Source organism: Triturus cristatus, chromosome 12 (genome assembly GCF_964204655.1).
Source record: "Triturus cristatus chromosome 12, aTriCri1.1, whole genome shotgun sequence".
In the NCBI taxonomy this organism is placed as follows: Eukaryota; Metazoa; Chordata; class Amphibia; order Caudata; family Salamandridae; genus Triturus; species Triturus cristatus.
Window position 1 is genome coordinate 109,026,996 of NC_140595.1, and position 18,222 is coordinate 109,045,217.

The following is an 18,222-nucleotide window of genomic DNA, read 5'->3' on the forward strand; positions in this document are numbered from 1 at the left end:
CGCAGTAATCGTTTACTCTGTCTTTCAGGGTTTATAACCACTCTAGTATGGCGGAGATTTGCGATATCGAATCAGCCTTTTTTTTTTTGACGATCGCGTCGCATACGTGTGACCGGATTATGTGTATTAAGTTTGAATTGTTGGGCGGCAGGACAACGCTATCTGCGATGTGGCGTCGGACTATGTTATAACCAGTAAGTGGGGGGTTTTGTACGCATAGGGGTGAGCATTGGGTTGAGCTTAAACCATGACCAAGATGGGCGGGCTACTCGGAGGAAAGGAGTTTGATTTTATTTATATTTTTTGTACAATATGGCCCATGCTCCCATTTTATTAATATGGGGAATTTATGTGTGCCATTACGAGTAAAATTGTTTATTACTTTTTCCATTCGGGCACCTTATCATGGGTGGGGGGGCCTTTTTTACCGATGGTGGTCCCTTTGGACACGCGATTGTCTCTGCATACTTATTTCGGAGTTTAAATTGACCGCGTAGGTATAATTTTTTTTATCGTTTTTCCCGTGACATATAGACAAATGTCGGTACTAATAAAGACAGGGTTTTTTGGGCAATATATCTACCAATGTTGTGGTGTAGCGGTCTAGTCTGCGACGCACACTGCGTGTGACGTCAGCGGACATCCCGTAGCGGCCATGTTCGGCAGATCGGCATTACCGCGCCGAATTCAATCAGTACGGAGCTCCGCTCCGGCGCTCCCAATGCGTTAATGCAAATTAAAGGTGTTGCAGTCCATGTGCCTATGTGTCCTCGTGTGTTGCTTTGGGGAACTAACCTACAACTTTATAATGGCGACGAGGTGGTAGCAGAGGAGCTCACACACATCCAGAACCCACGTGGTGGCAGTGCACAGGCTGGGCAACTCTGAGGACGCAATTGGGGGCGCGGCAGAGCAGCGGAGAGCGCGCGGGGCTGAGGAGGAAGCGCCATCGGGTCACATCATCAAGATTCGAGCCTGGTAAGCGGGTGCGCACCCACAGACCGCGCCACGTGCGCCAATACAGCGCTAATCGTGCCCCGAAGGGGGGGTAAGACCCCACAAGCTGGCAGACACCAGTGCTGACCACACGGACAGTGGAGAGTCCGGCCAGGAAGACGCAGCGGAGAACAGAAACGCCCAAGAGGCCAGTTCGCCTGGAAATTCTGCCACAAGTCGGCGACGCCACAGTTCCGGCGGGAAGATGAGCTCGCAAACGTTTTCACTGACTAATCCAGTGCCCTTCCTTACGAAGGTCGGAGAACCTGAGTTGCCATGGGAGGATTGGAAAAGGTATTTCCTGAACTATCTATCGGCATTGGAGGAGGAGGGCGAGACAGCATTCACGAGCTCGAGGAAGAAGAAGATCCTACTCCACCATTTGGGCCCGGCGGGACAAAGGGTGTATGAAGACCTAGTGAAGGAAGTGAGACAAGCAGCGGACGACAATGTGTTACAACATGCTATAGAAGACCTGGATGCCCATTACCGTCCGGCAGTATGCACAGCAATTGACCGGTACAACTTCTACCACAGGGCACAAAACAAAGGGGAGACGGTCGATGAGTATGTGGCGGCCCTACAAAAACTGGCTTTGACGTGCAAATTCGGGACCTTGCAAGAAGAACTGATCAGAGCCCAGATCATCATGCACACGGTAAACACCTCCATCCAAGAGAAACTGTGGGCCAACGGCGACGCACCATTGAAGACGGTCGTATCCTTGGTGAAGAAAGCTGAGTTGACCAGGAGATGTGCGGAAGCGGCCAAACGGGAACGCCAGCCAGAGCTGGCTGTGTGCAAAGTAGAAGATCGGAAGGTCACAGACGGCAAGGCGTCGACGGGACAACAAGGCACGAGGAACCACAGACGGTTCCAACCCCGTACAGCGAGACCCCAAGGACAGCGACAGTGGAGCACGAATGTGTGCTACAGATGCGGGAGTGGCACTCACGCCGCCAACGACAAGGGCTGCCCGGCGTTCGGGGCGAAGTGCGCATACTGTGGGTTGCTAGGGCACTACGAAAAAGTATGCCGGAGGAAATCCCTGCGGCAACAAGTGAAGTATGTAGCACAAGAAACAGGCAGAGGGGAAGAAGATGAGAACCCCGAGGAAGACGACAAGATCTTAATTGTAGAAGAACAAATACTGGGCATTGAGAGCTCAGTGCAGAAGAAACCGAAGTACGACATGTGCATTGGAGGAGTACGAGTTACCATGGTGGCGGACTCTGGATCGCCCTACACGATCATAAGGAGGAAGATATGGGAAGAAGACTTCGCCACACAAACAAAATATCGCCTGAAACCAACGGACATTCATCCGGTAACGTTCACCGGGGAGCCCATACCCATGGTGGGGAATTGCCCTCTCACTTTTGAATTCAAGGGCAGAACGTGCGAGGGACAACTATACGTGGCGGAGAAAGGACCGTCAGTACTGGGCTGGAAGGACCAGGGGGAGTTAGGAATAAAACTGAACCCGGGTGGACGCACGCAAGTGCTCATGACCGACGACAGTCCAGACCAGGAGGCACAGCGGTGGAAGGAAGAATTCCCGGAAGTTTTCAAGGACTCCATCGGTCGCCTAGCGAAGTTCACACACAAGATACACCTGAAGGAGGGGGCCCGGCCAGTGTCCCACAAAGCACGCAACATCCCATTCCGGACCAGGGCAGCAGTGCAGGAAGAACTGCAGAGACTGGAGGACAATGGGGTGATAGAGGCGATTGACAACGTGGAGTGGCTGGCACCCCAAGTGGTGGCGCAGAAGCCCAACGGGAAGGTGAGGCTGTGTGTGGATCTAAGGGAGCTTAATAAAAACATAGTGGTGGACAAAGTCCCGCTCCCTAGGATCAACGAGATGTTGGCCAAGACCCAAGGAGCAAAATGGTTCTCCACCGTGGACTTGACGTAGACCTACCACCAGATTGCCCTGCATCCGTCATGTAACCACTTAACGTCCTTCATCACGCCCTTCGGGTGCTACAAGTTTCTACAGATGCCATTCGGACTCGCCTCAGCGGCAGCCGTGTTCCAAAAGCTCATGTACCGGCTGTTCCACAAGAAGGCAGTGTGAGAAAGTGCCCTCTTTCTTGCATGGTATGCCCCCACTTTTTGCTAAATTGCTGAATGTACTTTGACTGAGTGTACCCTGGACTCCTGCCAATCAGGTGCCCAGGGCCTATGTTCCTTCCTTTAAACACACAAACTCCAAATTGGCAAACCCTGGCCACATGTCAGCCCCTAGTAAAAGGTACGCTAGGTACCCAGGGCCTTGTGACCAGGGAAGACCCCTAAGGGCTGCAGCACTCATTGTGCCACCCTTAGGGGCCCTGTACCCTTACACACACACACTGCCTTTGTAGGCTGAGTGTCTGGGTGCAGGACAAAATGAAGAGTCGACATGGCACACATCTCTGTGTGCCATGCCCAACACCCACACTGCCAAGACATATGTCAGTCACCCCTCTGGCTGGGTGCCTTATGCCCATGGTGTGGGCACAGGAGCAGGAGCCCTGTGCCCCTACAGTACCCAGGTCCATTCCCGGGCACTGTAAGTGCAGTGCTGCCATTTTAAGAGTACATGGTGCTGGGAGCTCATCAAACACGAGCTCCACAGCACCATAATGGCAACACTAAAGACTGGGAAGTTTGGTATCAAACTTCTCAGCACATTAAACCCACACTGATGCCAGTGTGAGATTTAATGTACCAAGCACCCCAGAGGGCATCTTAGAGATGCCCTCCTACAACTAACCTACAATCCACGTCTGCTCTGAGGCTGCCCAGGCTGCCACACAGCAGACACGTTGCTGGACCCCTGGGTGGGGGAGCCCCTGCTCTTCCGGGCCTGCAACAATGCACATCCTGGGTGAGGTGATAAATCTCCTCCCCCCAGGATGAGCAAAGGGAAGCTTCAAAGGCCTGCCGCCTCTAGAAGTTTCCCCAGGCCACTGCAACCCCCCACTCTGGCGGGAAGCTTGGCCGGAAACCCCATACAAGGACAGGGGATGTGCCAGCCTGCCCACCCCACCCCTCAGGTGGGGGAGGCGAGGTGAAGCACATCTCCGGGCTCTCGCCATCTTGAAGATGGGAGGCCCTACCCTATCAGGATTAGGCTACTGCCCCCCTCCCACAGGAGAGGGGCAGGATAGGGGGTGTACCCACCCCAGGACAAGGACCCATTGGTCCCTGGCCTTCACCTACCTGTAACGCCCCTAAATCTAGTATTTAGGGGCACCCTGAACCTTCCTTCCCCAGATTCCAGATTCCGAAACTACAAGAAGAGCGAGAAGAAAAGAAGACCTGCCCTGCAGCTGCAAAGGAGAGGGAGACACCAACTGCTTTGGCCCCAGCCCTACCGGCCTGTCGACCTCGGACTTGCACCTGCTCCAAACCCGGCATCTCTTGTGGCCAGCAACCTCAGAAACCCCGGAGGACCTGGCTACCTTTGAACTCTGATCCCCTAGGACTCCCATGAGTAGAGGCTCTACTCAGAACCGACCTTTCACCCCTGGCAGCAGCCCGGAACCGCGATCCCAGCCCACTCTGCACCCGCCAAGCCTGGCCGGTGCCGGAGTGAACTAAACCCACGAGGACGACCCCACGGCGACTGTGACCCCGAGTCCGGCACCCAAGGACCCCCCCTCGACTATCCTGAAGAAGCTTGCAGCCTCAGAATAGAGTGCCACCCCAACCGCGATCAACAAGAGGGTAAGATTTCCGACGTCAAAAGGCACCCCGGCGCCCCACGGCCCTCTGTGCCCAATCCCGGGGTACCTACCTATCCTTCAACTACCCAACTTACCCCTCGAAGTGGTGGTGGCACCTGAAGAGTCCTTGTCCCCGAGCCTGCAGCCTTTTTCCAAACCGGAGATTTCCCATAGAAACCAATTGAGCGCCCGGCGGCTCAAAAGCACCCTGCACCCAGCCGCCCGAGTGGTCCTGGCAGTGAAAACTCTACTCTAACCTACTTCCCCACTTGCCCTGAGTAAGTGATCAGGAGCCCAGCTCCCACAGCCGCGTGGCTTGCCCGACAGCAGCCACCAACCCAGGCCCCCCTATCCCTCATAGGATAACATTGGGCCTAACTCTCTCTGCACCCGGCCATCCTGAAACCGCTGAGGGTGAACTGACTGTACCTACCTGACACTGGGGGACCCCTGAGTCTATGCCCAGAACTTCAACTCTGCCAGTCGAGTACTTACCCTTAAACCACTAACTTCATTTTCCTCATAGGGTAACATTGACTGGCTTTTTCTTGGAAATTCTTCTAAGTGTGAACTTTTCAAAACTCAAAATATTCACCAAAAATCAGCCGAGTACCAAAAACGAATTTACTCACCTGCTCTTAGGTGAACTCCCAGTGCTGGATCTTGGTGCCCAGCACTAACTCTGAAAAGTACCCACAACTATACTTACCTTTTAACTCCTTTTTCTTCCATAGGAAACCATTGACTGCTTTTCTGTGAAATTTCTTCTAAGTGTTGATTTCTGCAATTTCTAAATATTCCTCAAAAATCGTATAACATCTGAAAACGTAAATACTTAGCTGTTTTGGATAAATGTCCCAGTACTGAGTCTAGACACCCAGTACTGGATTACAAAAGTAACGATAACCTACTGTACCTGTAACCTACATTTCCTTCCATAGGGAATCATTGATTGTTTGCTCTGAAATATTTTCTAAGTGCTCACTTTTGAAATAGCTAAATATTAGTTAAAAATCATTACAGTACCAAAGTCGACTTTCAACAGCTGATTCTGAGAACTGACCCAGGACTGGATCTAGGATCCAAGCCTGGAATTACAAAGGTAATCTACAAAGTAATCTGTTGCATATAATTTGAAATTATCATTGAGCTCAATGTATTGTGTTTAGAAATAGAGTTGCCTACTGCAACTATTTGTAACTGTTTACTAAAAAGTCAATTGAGTATACAAAAGTATTTTTATGAAACATCTCCTGTCGAGAAAGTATATTTTAATTCCAAGTGTTGGTTCTAAAATAAAACAAGCATATATTTTTTTATATACAAACCATTGGCCTAGAGTTCAGTTATTGAGTGTGCGGAACTATTTGCTGACTGAGTGTGTACAACAAATGCTTTACACGTCCTCTGATACTGCCTTACTGCTCGACCAAGCTACCACTTTGGAGAGTAAGGTTATATCTAACTTTAACCTCTGTTAAACCCTTGGGGTCTGTGGACTCTGTACACCCTGTACCTATTAAGGGACAGTATATACAGAGCCACTTTCTCACATTGGTGGCTCAGCGGTGGGATACAAACTTGCATTTGTTGGACTACTTGGTTACCATCTGCCCACACGACAGAACTCCTAAAAATTGCCTTTATAATTCTGATTGGTCTTTCCAAAATTACTAAAAGTCTTGCTAGGGCCTTGCTTAAGTCCCATTAGAATTTTAGAAAAATAAAAGTCACTATAGTCAGGGTAGAGGGTTAGAACTGTCAGGTTAGAATGTCTCAAACAAACCCAGCTATTAGTGATAATAATAACATGGACCTGGTGGAGGAGCTCGACCTCACACCTTACTTACACTTGTATTTCAAGGAATTGAGGTCCTTATGCAAACTTAAATTTACAAATGGGCCTGCATCCAACCAAACTAGGGCTCCAGGAGCTCTTGGCTGAGTATGCTAAGGACCACCCATCTGAACATGGTGATGGCCAGTCAGATGAGGAAAGGGAAGCAGAGGAGGTTGACAACAACCCCCCCCCCCCCTGCTATTCCTTAGGGAGGAGAGGGCACCCATACCCTCCAATCCAAGGATTAGCATCTGGGAACCTAGAGACTACACAGGTGGCTCTGGTCCCAGAGAGAACACTGGGGGACCCCCCAGTGAAGAGGACTGCCTTGTGAGGCTGGCCAAAAGATTAGAGCTAGAGTCCAGGCTCCTGGCTCTAGAAAAAGAAAGGAGAGAGATGGGTTTAGCACCCATCAATGGTGGCAGCAATAATAAAAATAAGGATAGGGAGGAAACTTCTGACCTTAAAATCCTCAAAGGGATTGTCCCTAAATTTGAGGAAGGTGATGATATCACCAAATGGTTCACAGCCTTTGAGAGGGTTTGTGATATCAGAAAAGTGAAGAAACCTCTCTGGGGGGGCACTCCTGTGGGAACTGTTCTCTGGTAACTGCAGAGACAGGCTTCTGACCCTTTCTGGGCCAGAGGCAGGATCCTATGACCTCATGAAGAAAGCTCTGATTGAGGGATTTGGGTTCACCACTGAGGAGTATAGAATTAGATTCAGGGGGCTCACAAAACCCAGACCCAGTCCTGGATTGATTTTGTAGATTTGTCAGTGAAGACACTGGATGGTTGGTTAGCTGGACATGGTGTGCAGGATTTTAATGGATTGTACAATTTATTCATGAAGGAACATATTTTGAGTAACTGCACACTGAAAAGTTGCATCAGCATTTGGTAGACCTAGGTCTAATTTCTCCCCAAGAATTGGGAAAGAAGGCAGACCACTGGGCCAAGACTAGGGTGACTAAGACAACCACTGGGGGTGACCAAAAGAAAGTGGTCCCAAAACCTCCCCAGGGGAAAGGTGGTGAGAATCCCCAAGATAAAAAGTTTGAGTCTTCCAAAGGGCCCCAAAACCTGTTCAGGTGGGTGGGACCCAAACTACTCCCTATGTGCCCCAACCATATAGGGGGAAGAACTTTGATCCCTTAAAGGCCTGGTGTAATACCTGCAAGAAGCAAGGACACTTAACTGTAGCTTGCCCCCAAAACAAAGCCCCTAAGGCACCCAGTCCAGCTACTCCTGGGGCAGCAAGCATACAAATGGGATCAGAGGTGTACCCTGAGCAAATCTGGGAACACACTGAAGCCAGTCTAGTCTCCTTGGGAGAAGTGGAGTTTGCCACTGTAGCTGTGTGGCCACCCAACTTAAAGAAATACTTGCAGTGCCCCTGGGTGAATGGAACTAGGGTAGAAGCTCTGCGGGATACAGGTGCCAGTGTCACTATGGTGAAAGACACACTGGTTTCCCCCCTGAACAATACTTGATTGGGAAGTCTTACCCAGTCACCAACGCTGACAGTGTCACCACTAGTCATCCCATGGCCATGGTAACATTAGGCTGGGGTGGGGGGGGGGGGTTACTGGCCTGAAACAGGTAGTGGTCTCTCCAAAGTTGCCAGCTGCCTGTCTGCTTGGAAATGATCTGGAAACCTCAGCCTGGGCTGAGGTTGAACTGAAGGCCCATGCAGCCATGAATTGGTGTGTGTGCAAACCAGAGCACAGAGCAAGGGGAAGGGTGAAAAAGTAGATCTGGAGCCTGGAATAATGGCCCAGCCAACCAAGAGAAAAGAAAAGACGACTGGGGAACCAGCTTCTACACAGCAAACCATTCAGGACCCCTCTCCCCAGGGAGAGGATTTGGATACCCCTGAGGGAACTGAGTCCATGGAGCTTGACCCTTACCAGGTTGAACTCTTGGGCCCAGGGGGACCCTCTAGGGAAGAGCTGTGCCAGGGTCAGCGAGATTGTCCCACTCTTGAAAGCCTGAGGCAGCAAGCTGTTTCAGAAGCCAGGGGAGATGTCAGTGGTACCCACAGAGCTAATGGGAAGAGGGATTACTGTATGCTGAGGCAAGAAACCCCACTCCTGGAGCCACCAGGAGGGTGGTAGTGCCACAGAAGTACAGGGAGTTCCTCCTAACTTTGGCTCATGACATCCCCCTAGCTGGACATCTGGGGCAATCCAAAACTTGGGGAAAGGCTAGTGAGTCACTTCTACTGGCCCCAGATGCAGAGTAAGATTATAGCTAACTTTAACCTCTGTTAAACCCTTGGGGTCTGTGGACTCTGTACACCCTGTACCTATTAAGGGACAGTATATACAGAGCCACTTTCTCACAGGCAGGCATACAATATTTCCAAGACGACATCTTGGTCATGGGAACGTCCCTAGCGGATCACAACAGAAAGCTAGAGGAGGTACTCACGGTGCTAAAGCAGAACGGACTCACGGCCCAATGGGACAAGTGCAAGTTTGGCAAGAACAAGGTTACGTACTTAGGGCACGAGATCAGTCAGGAAGGCATCAAACCCAAAGCATCCAACGTGGCAGCCATCAAGGACGCACCCGTGCCCTCGAACAAGGAAGACATCCGCACGTTCTTGGGCATTGGGGAATTTTACAGCAAGTTTGTACCGCACTTTGCCTCCAAGACCCACCACATGAGGTCACTGCTCAAGGACAAAATCACGTTCCGATGGATGGAGGAACAACAGCTGGAGTTCGAGGAAATGAAGAGACACATCAGTGAGGCGGTGCCCATTCAAGGGTTCGACCCAACGGCGCCCACGGTGCTGACTACGGATGCCAGCGACCGGGGCCTAGGGGCGGTACTCACTCAAAGAACCACCGAGGGAGCAACCAACACGATCAGTTTTGCGTCCCGAACATTGGCGCCCAACGAGAGCAAGTTCAGTGTCATCGAGAAGGAAATGCTCGCAGTGGTGTGGGCGATGGAGAGGTTCCGGCAATTCCTGTGGGGAGGAAGATTCTTGCTGCGCACGGACCACAAACTGCTGGTGAAGGTCCTCACATCCAGCGGGCATGAACATGCCACTCCTAGAATCGCCAAGATGACGCTGAGGCTCCTAGACTACGTATACGACGTGGAGTACCTGCCCGGGCATAAGAACAAGGTGGCCGACTTTCTGAGCAGAGCTGCGTCCAAGGAAGTTACGGAGGCCCAGGACGAAGGTGGATGGGAAGAGTATGCTGTGGCGTTCACCGGAGTTCACGAGAGGGCCATAAGCGGACAAGAATAGGAGACGGAATACGGAAGGGACGAGAAAACGAGAGCGGTTAAAGCATACGTAACCCAGGGAAGGCCGGACAAGAGGCTACTGGATGAAGAATTGAAGCAATACTGGGAGGTCAGGGAAGAACTGTCCATAGGGGATCAACCCTGGTTCTTGTTGCGAGGAAGCAAAGTAGTCCCCCCCCCCGCCCCCCCCTCACACGCTGAGGCCACGCATAGTCGCCATCGCCCACGAAGGCCACTTGGGGATAGTGAAGACTAAGGGAGAACGAAAGAAGACTACTGGTGGCCAGGAATAGACATAGCGGTCGAACGACACGTGAGGGCTTGCGAGCAATGTAGCAACGCAGATAAGACCCAAAGAGTATTGCGTCCGCCCCTAGGTAGTTTTGATTGCCCCGAGAACCCATGGGAAGAGATCTCAATTGACGTACTTGGCCCCATACAAGACACAAATGGTGGTCAGAAGTACCTCACGGTGGTCATTGACCGGTACTCCAAATGGCCGGAAGTCCATGTGAATGACAATGCAGAGACAGAAACAATATTGGAATTCCTCACGGACGTATTCATCAGGGAAGGAATCCCCAATGCGATCCTAAGCGACAACGGACCGCAATTCACATCGGCCAAGCGGGTGGCGTTCATGGACAGGAACGGAATCACCGTCCGGCACACGCCGATTTATCAACCTGCGGGAAACTGAGCGGTGGAAAGATTTAACAGAGTAATAATGGGGTCGGTGCAGGCTGCGATCAGCCAAGGAGTCAACTGGGAGAAGGAGTTAAAGAGGTTGATGTGGGCCTACCGAATAACACCCACCTCCACGGGTTACAGCCCATTCCGTGTACTCAGGGGAGAGAACCCTTCACGAAGGACAACGTGGCTTGGAAAAGACTCACAGTACAAAGCCATTGGTCCCCAGCAGTTGTACACAGGAACCTGGAGAGAGCGCAGGCTGTGTACACTGAATACTATGACAAAAGACACAACACTAAGGACGTCGCTCTCGATGGGGGTGAGTGGGTGAGAGTCAAATTGCCCACGCAAGGGAAGAAAGGAGACAGCAAGTTCACATCCCCGTTCCAAGTGGTAGAGCCCTACTCCAGGTCAGCCCTCCTCAGCGACGGGAAGATATGGTCCCAAGACCGTATGGCAAGATGCACTCGCGCCCACGAGAAGGAACCCGGAGAGGAGTCTGGTGACGAAAGGGTAGCCAGTGCCACGAAGGACTCGGGCGCAGCAAGGTGGAGATCCAGCAAGGGAGACGGTAGTCCCTGGTCGGGAACAGGGCGACAAGGAAGAGAGGATAGAACAGGACACGGACCAGACACCCAGGAGGAGCAGGAAGCGACAGACGAGAGTGGTGCAGGACTCAGAGGAGAAGGTTGTGAAACATCCTGCCTGGACGGGGTCCAGACCACCCCGACCCCAGGGGGGTGCAAGGCGAGGACACGATGTGGGAGGAGAGTAATGTGGCCAAGGAGGTTCGAGGAGTTCAGCATGGACAACAAGTAAGACTGTTCCAGCTGGGGTTGTTTTGTTGTTGCATAGAGGGTTGCAGTAGCTTTAGTGTCTATGAAGGGGGAGAAGTGGTGTAACTGTCTAGTCTGCGACGCACACTGCGTGTGACGTCAGCGGACATCCCGTAGCGGCCATGTTCGGCAGATCGGCATTAGCGCGCCGAATTCAATCAGTACGGAGCTCCGCTCCGGCGCTCCCAATGCGTTAATGCAAATTAAAGGTGTTGCAGTCCATGTGCCTATGTGTCCTCGTGTGTTGCTTTGGGGAACTAACCTACAACTTTATAAATGTCTTTGTACACATGGTTATGTTGAGAGCAGATGGAAATGTGATGCAAGGGCACAGAAGTTAATTTGATGTTCACTTTCGGGAACATTGAACAGGGTAGTTTTTTACGCTATCCATCGTTTTTTTGCCAAACGTATGGCAATTAAACGTTGTTTGAGCTACTAGCCTGGCTGTTCAAATATGGAAGCTGGAGTTAACATTGTGTCTTTCTTCAAATTAAAAAAAGCATTGGCATAGCCAATAGGTCTCGCTTTTGGGACCTTGTAAGTATTTAGTTATGCAGCACAATATCCTTGGTACAACAACATCAACTGTTGCATGGCGAAACACTTATAAGGTCCCAAAGGCGAGACCTATTGGCTATGCCAATGCTTGTTTATGCATCTACTGAGGAAGGGAGTCTAGCAGGCAGAATAGGGTCACGCTCCACCTTCATCCAGATCCAAAAGCATCAGGGCTGTAAATGAGGATTCTGTGTCATAGGTCGAGTTTAGTCTGCCACAAGTCATACAGTGGGTTTAGTATCAGCTTGTCTGGTCCAGAGTCAGTTCGGGCAAACTGTATGTGGCAGGAAGAAGCAGCTATTACCGCTGTACGGCGGCATATAGTGACGTGTGTGTACAGCCAATAAGAAGTTACGATTTTTTGAGGTCTACTGGAAAGCCTTTTTTGCCGCCAAAATTTTAAAATTCCGCTCCTTAGCCGATTTTGCGGTTGATTCGCGTAATGCTGGAGGGCCTGACCTACACATAGTAACTCTAAGAAGATTTTCAAGCATATTTTGTGTATTAAAATTAATCGATACTAACCATTATTAAACAACTGATTGAGCAACCAAACCTCACTAACTAAACACTTAGCTGAGGAAAAATTCCATCCTGTACAGAACAGGCTGCTCCCCAGACTCTCGTAGCTCAGTGGGGGCCATAGAAATGGTAGACACATTCTTTACAAATGCTGATAACATAACTCTAAAACAAATGCAATTAAAAATATATTGAACATGCAATGAGCCATACTACAGTATCCTAGATAGACTTTGGTGGGGAGGAGTGGGTGATAAAAATGTGTCTATTAACTACCCGGAAAAGCCACTTTCCCTCAGCACATCACTAAATATTGCAAGCAGAATTCACACTACTGGATGGAAGGGCTGTGTGGAATCCCTTAAATACCCATGAAGAGGGAGTTTACTCTGATCCCCAACCCACAAGGGACCAATATGAACCCTGGACCATTGACCCCACTGGATATCATGCCCTAACTCGACTGCAGCAGGTTTCTTGGAGACACTCTAGTCCACCCCAGAACAGATTACAGAAAAACCTAAATCTGAGTGCTTGTCCTAAAACCGGATTGATAAGACCAGCTTAAAAGAGGGTGGACTTTAGCATGGAGCACATTACCATGTGAACATGGCTGAGTGGGTCAAGCAAAGTGGAGAACTCCTCCAGTGTCAGCAGTATTCTTCCTATCTTTGCGGCAATGAAGACCACCACCACAGCTTACAAAGGAGCTAGACCTCAACATCCGTTTTGTTTTTTTTTTAGTTGTGTACCCACTGACCCTTCATTTAAAATGGGTAAATAATGTCCGTTCTAAAAGAATGCTCTGTAGCAAAAAAGAAAAAAAAACGTGACCAGGCACAAGTTCAGAAGTACGTTTGGAAAACAACGAAGATTTCTCATAATGTGGTGCGCTTGTGTTCAGATTTTAAGGAAAAAATCATTTATTTTTTTTGACGTATGCATAGTAATACTAATAAACTCATAACCCAACAAAGATGGTTCAAGAATCTAGTACACCCACGTGCCTCCCCATGATTTTACCCACATGCAAATTGACATGGCTCATGGACTAGGAAACATTCACAACTGCAGCCATGTTGAGTACCTTTACAGAATGCATGTATGGTTGGAAACCGTGCCATTTCAAATCATATAATTGTTAAAGGCAGATATCTTTAAAAAAGAGATAGCAAGATATCACTGATGTTGATCGGACTAGTTTTTCCGACCTAAAACATGCTTCACATTGCAGCAAAAAGTGTACAAAATTGAACTTATTTCCCGCATTTAGATTTGAAAACTTAGTGCAACCGCAAACAACAAATTACATACTATCCACATTCCCAAATTCGTCAAGATGAATAGAGTACCTAACATTTGTGGCATAACATTTCTAAGGGATGCAGAAACTAGCAGATGGATTTAGGGCACTATTTATTACTAGTGTAAAAACAGTATGCTTTGATATTTAAACCAGGGGCAGCTCAGTAGTCAGCACAGCATTTGGAAGGCATGTAAATTAATTCAGCTGAAAATAAAGTGGTTTGGTAACACATTTTTACTCCCACCATGCTCCAAGACCCACAGTGACACTGGATGCCGGTCTTATTCTAGATATTGTGAAAAGGGTGGAGCCAAGAATGCTTAGGTTCAATAAAATCCTGACTGAGTAATTAAAAATAAAGATATTGCAGAAAAGAGTGCTACCTTGCACAAAGTTGACCAATATAGTGGCATAGAGTGCTGTATATTTCAGAAAATGTTGGATATTCAGGGAGAGGTAACACTTTTACCTATCACACGGAACACCTTTCTCTCTTCTAAAGGAATTTTGGTCCTCAAAAAGCCTCTCAGAAGCACCGATGGTTAGATCTAAAGGAACAGCTTAACATGCAAGTGCATACAACGGCAATAAGGAATGATAATTCCAAAGAGCCAAGGTTCACCATTCAATTTAAAGAACACCAGGTAGGTCAAATCCCCACGGGTGTCCATGGCGTTCCACAGGATAGGCTTCTCACCGAAAACTTCAGATTTTAAGTGACGATTAAATATTTAGAGTAAGGTTGTTTATAAACAGAGGCTCATGCAACTAAGCAACCACACTGGCGTACACAGTTTGAACAGTGAAATTCAACGCGGTCTTTTAATTATGCGATTGTTGAACCACACATAGTATTCAATATAAATCGTTCCTCATAAGGGAGACAGCGCAATTTAAACAAGCGGCCATGCAGCCGCGAAAGTAATCGCGGTAAACATCAAAGCGGCCGTGCGGCCCTGAAAGTGAAAGTTATTGCGGTCAAGCGAGGCGCGCCCGCGCACATGCACTGTAGCTCTAGGCTGGCCTGGTAGCACTTTTTGGAGCCCTCTCAATAAGTCTCGCCAGACCCGCGCATGCGCTCGGTCAGGCGAGACCTAAAAACAAGCATATGTACTAGAAGATTATTCAGTACCTGTATATAATCTCGGACGATTAGTGGGGATGGATAATAAAATAGGTTCTTGAAATGAATCCTTTATCTGAAGGATGCATTTTAGTGTTATTTCCTGTACATGGTTTTTTTTCCCCATACAGGGATATTGGCTGTACTTCCGATATGGTCTAGGGAGTAATAATTGTATTGTGGCATTACATTGCTGTGGCTATTATACCACACATGCTCCACGCCTGGCTTTAAAATTACCAAGTGATATTAAGAAAATTTGGAAGAATACCCAACTTTTTTCCCATCCTTCGCTCTGATTGGATTATGTACCGGCTCAAATAGATGAGGTATGTTCATTTAAAAACTATACACTAACTGTGCAAATAGGTAGGGTTTTGGACATGCGAAATTATGCTCCCATAAATCTGATTGACGTTCCCTTTCTTTTTCTTCTCTTTTCCTCTCTTTTTTCTCCAATGGTTTGGATAAACTGTTTAGCGGAAGGCAAGGGTCAAAATACCACCCCTGTCATAACATAACATTGGGTCAGGATTATCATCCCAAATTCTCTACATACTTTTCCACATTGGTAGGTATCATTATTAATATAATTTCTTTCGAGTTTTTCCGATTTTTGCAATAATGGTTGAGAAGTTTTCGTTTTGGGTATGGTGAGGCTTATATATTGCCTGTGGTTTATACCCTTATGTTGTATTATGCACAGAATTGACTCTGGAGGTCTCCTTTGCCTCACAGGTTCATTGTGGTAGACTACGTGATGCTGGGGATTACCCCGTAATAAATAGACTCCACAATGATGGGTTTAAAAGTGACACCCAGATTGGGCCTTCTCAGTAGTTGAATTTATATTCTCTTGGTGCCGCTCACGCATATTATGATGAAAAAATCTTAAGGGTCAACCCCCCCCCCCCTTTTTTCAGTGTTTCTGTTTTCGAATGAATGAATGCATTAATATTTAGGTCTCGCCTGACCCAGCGCATGCGCTGATCTGGCGAGACTTATTGAGAGGGCTCCAAAAAGTGCTACCAGGCCAGCCTAGAGCTACAGTGCATGTGTGTGGGCGCGCGCGCCACGATTACTTTCACTTTCGCGGCCGCTTTGATGTTTGATCGCGATCACTTTCACGGCCGCTTGGCATAACCAATAGGTGTTGCTTTTGGGACCTTATAAGTATTTAGTTATGCAACTGTTGCATGGCTAAACACTTATAAGGTGCCAAAGGCGAGACCTATTGGCTATGCCAATGCTTCTTATACATGATTAAATATTATTGGTGCACACGCTACGAGTAAATATGAACCAATGATTTTCTTATACTTCGACTTTGAAAATAGGATTTGCGGTTATAATCAATTTTAACCAGGTTTGCAGTTCTTCAAAAATTGAGCCCTGAGGAAGTCGTATGGGTTAATCCCTTCAAAACGACGAAACACGTTGGGGAGTGGAAGAATCTTGAAAATAAAGAAGAACTGAAGTTTTTGTTGGACATGATTTATTTAATATTCCTATTTACTCGTAGCGTGTGCACCAATAATATTTAATTGTTTCCATCAATCTTAGATTGAGCATTTTTGGGATCTTGGGTGTTGTTCCCAATATTGATTGCACCGCTGTTGACCTTGATTTTTCATATCTGATATCGTGTAATATTGTTGGTAGCGCCATATGGCCTTCATACACCCAATTAGTATTCTTATACATGATGTTAGTGTATTTGTGGTTATTCAAAGTTGTGTAAATCCTATAAACAATTTGTTGGATGTCAAACAACATGTCTAGGCTTATTGTAGTCATTGATTTCTTCTTTTTTCTTCTTCTCCTGGAAAGTTAGATATGTGATTCTTGTTGAATGTTGTTCGTGATTCAGTGTACTTATGTTATTTCAAATGTTGTATACATTCGAACAAAAAATTTGCATTGTATTGTTAAAATAGCCTTTTATGTTTTTAAATCTACAGCCCTGAAGAAGTCCTGTTTTGTTTGGACGAAACACGTTGGCTGTCTGTCTTTTAAAGCAAGAACTAATAAAGGAAAAGAAAAAACTTGACCAGTGTCCAACGAATTGGTGGATTCCTAAAGAAGTACTATTTTTAAAGGACTATTTTGAATATTGCTGCAGAAGTGGTGCATCTCTAATTTTGTCTTTTATTCTTTAAAGCACTACAGCTGGATAAGCCTCCACTGGGACCACCCTTGCCTTGTGCCTGCATATATTTGTGTCCTACAGGGACGATCTCTTCTCGGTGCCTGATGTGGTCAGGATTAGAATGTTAACCCCTTCAGTGCCCATGACGAGATGGTCTCGTCATGGGCCGCGGTTGCGCTGTGCCCATGACGAAACCATCTCGTCATGAACCCCGCCCGCTAATACAAAGCGCGGCACAGGGCGGGGAAAGGGCGGGGCATGCAAGGGGTTAATGTAAATTGTGCAACAAATTTAATGTAAAGTGTCTTCAAAAATTAAAGTGTGTTTGCCTAAACAGAGTAGCGTTTTACTTTAGTGCATCACATTATATCACTGTATTGAGAGACATTTATTAAAAGAGTTTTAAACATGCACTGACCAACATTCTTACCACGCTCTGATGACAATTTTATTAGTGAACCCAAATCAGTGAACCCTCTATTTTTGGCCTCATTTATTACACACAGAGCAATATTACAGGCTATTAAAATAAACACAAGGGGTTTATGTACAGCACACAGTTCGATTTTGGCCATGCCCCTAATCGTCCAGGCCATGCCCCTTTAGCAGTTTCCCCACACCCCTTTTAAGAGACCCCCCCTCCACCTAGTATTTTTATCCCACTTAAAGCCCTGTGCATCCGTATAACGTGCTAATACCCCCTGAAAAGGAGTGGAGGCGCTTTTCCGCAGGATGATCCCTTGTAGGTTGTAAAACTAATAAAATGTCTTGAGGGGAAAAAAAATGTTTCCTGTGAGAAAATGGGGTTCTGTTGAAGTACCCCCCCCCCCCCACTCCCATACACACACTTTTTGCTGGGCTTTTGATGCAACTTTGACTGTAGAAGACTGAGTCCCTGCTGTCCAGGTTCCCAGTACAAATGCTCTTTCCCTAAAACATATCCACAATTTGTACTTCTGCAAGTCCCTAGTTAGTGGTGCCCTGTGCACCTAGGGCCTAGAGGCTGAAGAGTGTCCATGGGACCCCCTTACTAGGCCCATGCCACTGCCCTTGCAGCTGCATGCCGCTGTGAGGAGAAAAACAAAGTCGATATGACATCTTGCCTGCATGCCACGCCTGCGAACACTACCTGAAGGTATAGGTAAGTCATCTCTCTAGCGGGCCTTACAGCCCTGAGGTGGGGTGTACTATACCACAAGTGACGGCATATCAGC

At 47.9% G+C, this 18,222-nt stretch overlaps 1 long non-coding RNA gene across 1 annotated transcript; it reads left to right on the forward strand.

Moving 5' to 3' along the window:
• Positions 1-43: 43 nt before the first annotated feature.
• On the forward strand, positions 44-17,332 carry LOC146772773 (uncharacterized). Its single transcript, XR_014972385.1, has 3 exons — positions 44-194; positions 15,340-15,430; positions 16,821-17,332. It is a non-coding gene; the product is annotated as an uncharacterized LOC146772773 (long non-coding RNA).
• Positions 17,333-18,222: the final 890 nt, after the last annotated feature.